Here is a 6,000-nt window from a genome sequence, read left to right as displayed (position 1 = left end):
TCAAACTGACTAGATTAGTCCTTTTGAAATATGATGAAGGGGGGAACAAGGCTTTTCACAGGCTCAGAATAGTTTCTAGAGCAGTACTGTTCAACAGAAATGTAATGTAAGTCACATAAATGATTTTAAACATTTGAGTAGCCACATTATAAAGTTAGGAAAGACAGATGAAATTAATTTTAATAATGTGTTTTATCTAATATATCCAAAATATTATAATTTCAACATGTAACCAATGTATTTTACATTTAAAAAAACAAGTATTTGCAATTCTATGTCTTTAAAATACATGAAATCAAAGAGGGAGACAAACCATAGAGACTCTTAACTGTAGGAAACAAACTGAGGGTTGCTGGAGGGGAGGTGGGTGGGGAGAAAGGGTAACTGGGGTAATGGACATTAAGGAGGGCATGTGATGTGATATGCAACTGATGAATCACTGAACTCTACCCCTGAAACTAATACTCTATATGTTAATTAAATGAATTTAAATAAAATAAAATTTAGAAAGTAGTAAGCATGATGATTAATTTTATGTGTCAATTTGGAGGGTGTTTTTTGGATGAAATTAACATTTAAACTCATGGACTTTGGGTAAAGCACATGCCCTCCATACTATGGGTGGGCTTCATTCCATTGGTTGAAGGCCCGAATAGAAGGAAAAAAAACAAGCCTTCTCAAGAGGGCATTCTTCAGCAGACTGCCTTTGAACTTCATCTACATCATCAGTTCTCCTGCCTCCAGGTTACCAGCCTTCAGACTGGTATTACACTGGTTCTCCTGGGTCTCCAGCCTGCCAGCCACGTAATCATGGGAGCCAATTCCTTAAAATAAATCTTTCTCTTAATCTTTCTCTCTATATATAGATATAGATAGGTAGCAGATATAGATTGAGATTTAAAGATATATGTATATACATACACATATACACATACATACATATATAGATAGATCTATCTATATCTATATAATTCAATATAAAATGAACCTTAAATATAAAGGTTCTTCAGAAAACAGAATCAATTGTCTATCTATCTATCTATCATCTATCTATCTACTGTTGATTCTATTTCACTGGAGAACCTTTATATTTTATACTTTCAGCACGTCTCAATTCAATTAACTCTTTTAGTTCCTTAGATGCCCCAGCTACATTTTAAGTGCTCGGTAGTCACAGGTGGTTAGTGGCTACCATAATAGTCTGGAGCAAGTATTGGCAAACTTTTTCAGTAAAGGGTCAGATGGTAAATATTTTAGGCTTTCTACTCGATATGATTTCTGCTGCAACTACTCAACTCTACTGCTGTAGCCAAGAAGCAGCATAGACAATATGTAAACAAATGGGTGTGGCTATCTTCCAATAAAAATTTATTTATAAACAGGCAGCAAACCAGATTTGTCTAGTCAGCTATTATTTGTCAACCCATACTCTAAAGGAATTGAAGCAATCTTCTGGCTCCATAATACTATGATTAAAGACAGATCTTACAGGGGCACCTGGGTGGGTCAGTTGGTTAAGCGGCTGCCTTCAGCTCAGGCCATGAACCCAGGGTCCTGGGATGGAGTCCTGCCTTGGGCTCCTTGCTCAACAGGGTCTGCTTCTCCCTCTCCCTCTGTCCATCCCCCCTGCTCATTCTCTCTTTCTTCTCTCTCTCTAATAAATAAACAAGATCTTTAAAAAAAGAGACAGCTTTTGCATTTCATTAAATTTGTTTGTCCTGAAGAGTATCCTTTCAAATGTCAATGCAGTTCTGTCAGCTTTACCTCTTTTTGTTGAATATCAAATAGATCAAAAGTTTACAAAGTCTAAAGAAATTCACTGATATATAGATAATTTAAGAGTACTTAAAATATTAATGTAGTCATGATATTAAGGGAAAAATTAGAACATTTTAGTATATTTTACTTCCTTTTTAGAAGTTTCCTATAAAGAATATTTACACCATAGCACATCCTCTTTCTTATCACTTTAGTTTTAGCATTCAAAAGATGTGACAAAAGCAGGCCTTCCTAGATTCACAAATCATTCTAAATAGAAGGTGGGAGGAGAGCAGACACAAATTACAGTGGACTTTGAAATCAGTATATCATCTGTAAGCATGTACTTCTTCATGTTCTAGCTTGAAGACAGACTGACATTTTCATCACGCCCCCAGTGAAGGTGTGGATGCATGGGCACATGTGCATATTAGAGTTAGTTCCAGATGCATTAGCAAATTATTAATTAGAACGTTCTTTCCCAGTGTTATAAGTTCAACATGACTTTGGAAAGAATTGAGCCCAATGTCAACTGAGAAAGACTGTCAACTGAGAAAAATCCAAATGATTCTTTTATCTTCAGGGCCACTGTGAACTCTGCAATGTGCACTGGGAATTTGCTTTGAGATGACTTCTAGACAATGACCTTGACAAAATCAGGCAGTTTAGACAGAACTGTTACCATGATTGTTTTGTCCGAATGGATGGTTAGGTTAAGTAATTAACTAAGTAATCAGACATTCAATCACTCCTTAAGTCAATTAATTAACTTGATGCTTAAAAATGTGAAACATAGATGCTCCTAAGGATGACATAGTCATAAAATGTAGTCACTGCCCTCTAAGAGCTTTCTCTTGTTATCTGTTTGGCTCTCTTCCTCCCTTCCTTCCTTCTTCCTTCCTTCCGAATGTCCCATATAGTTTATAATCCAGGATGTAATTAAGGTTCACACATTGTCTTTGGTTATTATGTAAAGGAGTCCACACTTTGATGAGCTACTTTAGACTTGTGCCTTATGACTTTGTGAAAGAATTCTTTTGATTTTTCCTCTAGATATGAGGCACTTTTGGTTTTCATGCCCGTGGAAATATAAATACTTTGACCTTTCTTCCATAGAAAAACATATGTGAAATATTTGGGAACCATTCTGGCTTCCCCCCCTTGTATTATTGCTGATCATCTATAAGGAGGTCTGTTTAAGGTTTTAACACAATTTGGAATATGCCCACGTCTCTTACTGTGTGAGATTATAAATTCTAGCTGATAGGAATTGCTAAACTGTAATTTTCAGAGTTAGTCTCTTTTGGTTTTGACAGAGACTTACACTTTTGGCATTAAAGAGTGTTCTTTATCTTGTTCTTGTTCCCAGTGGGACCCTGAACAAGCTGAAGTCAGTATGTCAGTAGTTCCCAGGTTCCATAGTCAGAATATTATTTCTTAATCTCACCATCCATTCCCATCACTTGTGAGAACCTTCCTTTAATTAACTTCTTTGTGAATTAAATTTAATTAACTTTTTTATTTTCTATGATAATGCTGCCTCCTATGTTTAAACAAAACATACCTCCTGTAGCAGAAGCTACTGATGGCTCATGTCCCCTCATGGCACCTCTGAATTTCACCTACACCTAAGTGGACAATGTCTATACCTGTGGACAGCTTCCCCTACAAGGCCTGTGTCTTTTTGTGGGCTTTGCTCTAGAACTATGAACGAGAGATGGTCAGTAATTGTGGCTACCCACGATGACTAGATATCCAACACCTCCAGGAGTAATTGTCAACAAATGAGGGACTAGAGTTAGTGAATAAATGCCCCAGGTTCCCACCCATCATATGATAATACTGAAACACATTTAAAGACACCTTGAGAGCAACCCAGGAGGAAAGAGCCTTAATTGTCCACAATGGAGACTTGCTCATTAACATACCTTTTATTGATTTTCTTTCTCTCTTGATTTACTTTCCCTACTCCCTTACCTGTGCTTCCTGGGATCATATCACAAATAAACCACCTATCATGCCTGTCAATTTATCAGGATAGGCATGGGGGGAGGGGAACACTATCTGTGCTTACCTGATTCTGTGCACTCTCTAACACTATAGTGCTGAATGTCATCTGGGAGAGCACTAGACTATGATTCAGCTGCTGTTTACTTGTCTTCTTATATTTCTCACTGTACAAGACATAGAAGTACATACAAGAAAGAATTCTCTTTAGTTTTCTGAGGCAAGGTTGAAAATTACCTAATGGTACGATCTTTTGCATTGGGCAGAATATGTTCATATGCTTATCTCATCGATTCCTCATAATACTTTGGAAGGTCAGCATATTTAATCCAATTTATAGATGGAAATATTGAGACCTGGATTAAAGGACTATAAAAACCCAACTATGACATGGACTATGAAAAGCCGTATCAGTAAGAGTCCTTCTAACTTCAAAGTTAGTGGACACTACTGGACACTATTCAAAGTATGACATGGTTACCTAGAAACTGAAAATCCCAGGGGACACCTTATTTTCATTAGTATAACGACTGCTCTTATGTCATCCTGTCTTAAGAAAAAAATTAACAATTTTTTTTTCTGATGTTCAATAGAGTGGTGATCACATAATCTCTCTTCTCCTCAATTTTAAAAAGCAAGGGTTGGGGAAAAGGAAGGGAAGGACCTTAATGTAGATCTAATTGTTCATGTTTCAAGTATCAAAAGTAGACTATTTCCAACCGTAAACAACTCTTTTCTCCTCACATTACTGCTGTCTTCACAGTCTACTGTGTCAGATCTTGACCGCTTTGCCTGGTCTTTGAAGTTATCCTAAACATATTTTCTTCTACCTGTTAGGACTTACTGTATTGCCACTTGGTCTCAACACACATCCATCCTAGAGTCGGACTAATTCTCTTACTGTCAAAATGAAAACCCTTCTTTCTGCTCAACCAGTGCTTGCCTCCCTTCATTCAAATCCTACCCACACTTGATGGTCCAGCTGACCTTCCCTTTGCTCTGCACCAAAATATTCCCACTGCTCCCACCCTCAGAACCATCTTCCTTTCCTAAAATGTTTCCCATATATTTTGATTTTCAATCAATTCTGGGAAGGCAACAAAGTTTCCCAAGTCCTTAAAGGCAGCACTCTAAACAGTATGTGATTGCACAAAATACACCTCAATTATTTATAGGCAAAGCAATGAGGAGAAGCTCCAAAGTGGAGGAACAATCTTATAATTCTGAGACTTTGTTTCTTTATCTGGCAGATGATTAACCAACTCTGTTCCTCATTCTGGGCCTTAAGTGAAGGAAAGTGCTAAAAAAAATTCCTCCAGGGACCCCAATTTAAAATGTATTATGTATCTCAATCACAGAAAAATATAAGAACTCACCCCTAAAGTACATAATATCCATTCTTCACCTGCAGTGTAAGAGAGTCACCTTACATTTCTGGGATTGAGTTGTTTATTTATTTGTTTGTTTATTTATTTATTTATTTATTTATTTATTAAGATTGTATTTATTTGACAGAGAGAGAGACAGTGAGAGAGAGAGACAGCAAGAGAGAGAACACAAGCAGGGAGAGTAGGAGAGGAAGAAGCAGGCTTCCCGCCGAGCAGGAAGCCCGATGCGGGGCTCGGTCCCAGGACCCTAGGATCATGACCTGAGCCGAAGGCAGATGCTTAAAGACTGATTCACCTAGGTGTCCCTGGGATTGAGTTTTAGATTTTCCATTGAGATGGATTCTATAGAAGACATTTGTGGCTTTATAGGAAAAGAATATTGTAATTGTCTCGCAAGCATTTGAGGCCAAAGGAGAGAGTGAGCGTTTGTGTGGAGTGTAAATAAGGGAAACTTCCCTGGAGCTGTTTAGGATGTGAGTCTGGCCCAATTTTAAGAGAGCTCCTGCTCTGCTGTGCAGCATCTCCAAGGAGCTGATCTAGAGAGCTATCTCGAAATAACTTGGAAGCAGTTCAGAGTTTGGGTCAGCTCTGTAGGGAGGGCAGACAGAAAGAGAAATGGCCATTGTGCTGAAAGGATTACTGAAGAAGGCATTCAAAAAGAGAGGGGACAAGAGAGAAGAGTTGCTTCTTAGAAGAAGGAACAGGACATCTTGCAGCAGGGCGTCACTGCAGGCTTCTTTGCTGTGCTGTCTTCGCTTAGGGAAGGATTGTTGTCATTGAGATTGTCTCAGACATTCCACATAAAACCACAAGCAACTGTACTATGCACAGCTCAGGAAAGGCTTAG

This window comes from Neomonachus schauinslandi, chromosome 10, assembly GCF_002201575.2.
Source record: "Neomonachus schauinslandi chromosome 10, ASM220157v2, whole genome shotgun sequence".
In the NCBI taxonomy this organism is placed as follows: domain Eukaryota; kingdom Metazoa; phylum Chordata; class Mammalia; order Carnivora; family Phocidae; genus Neomonachus; species Neomonachus schauinslandi.
This window is presented reverse-complemented; position numbering follows the sequence as displayed.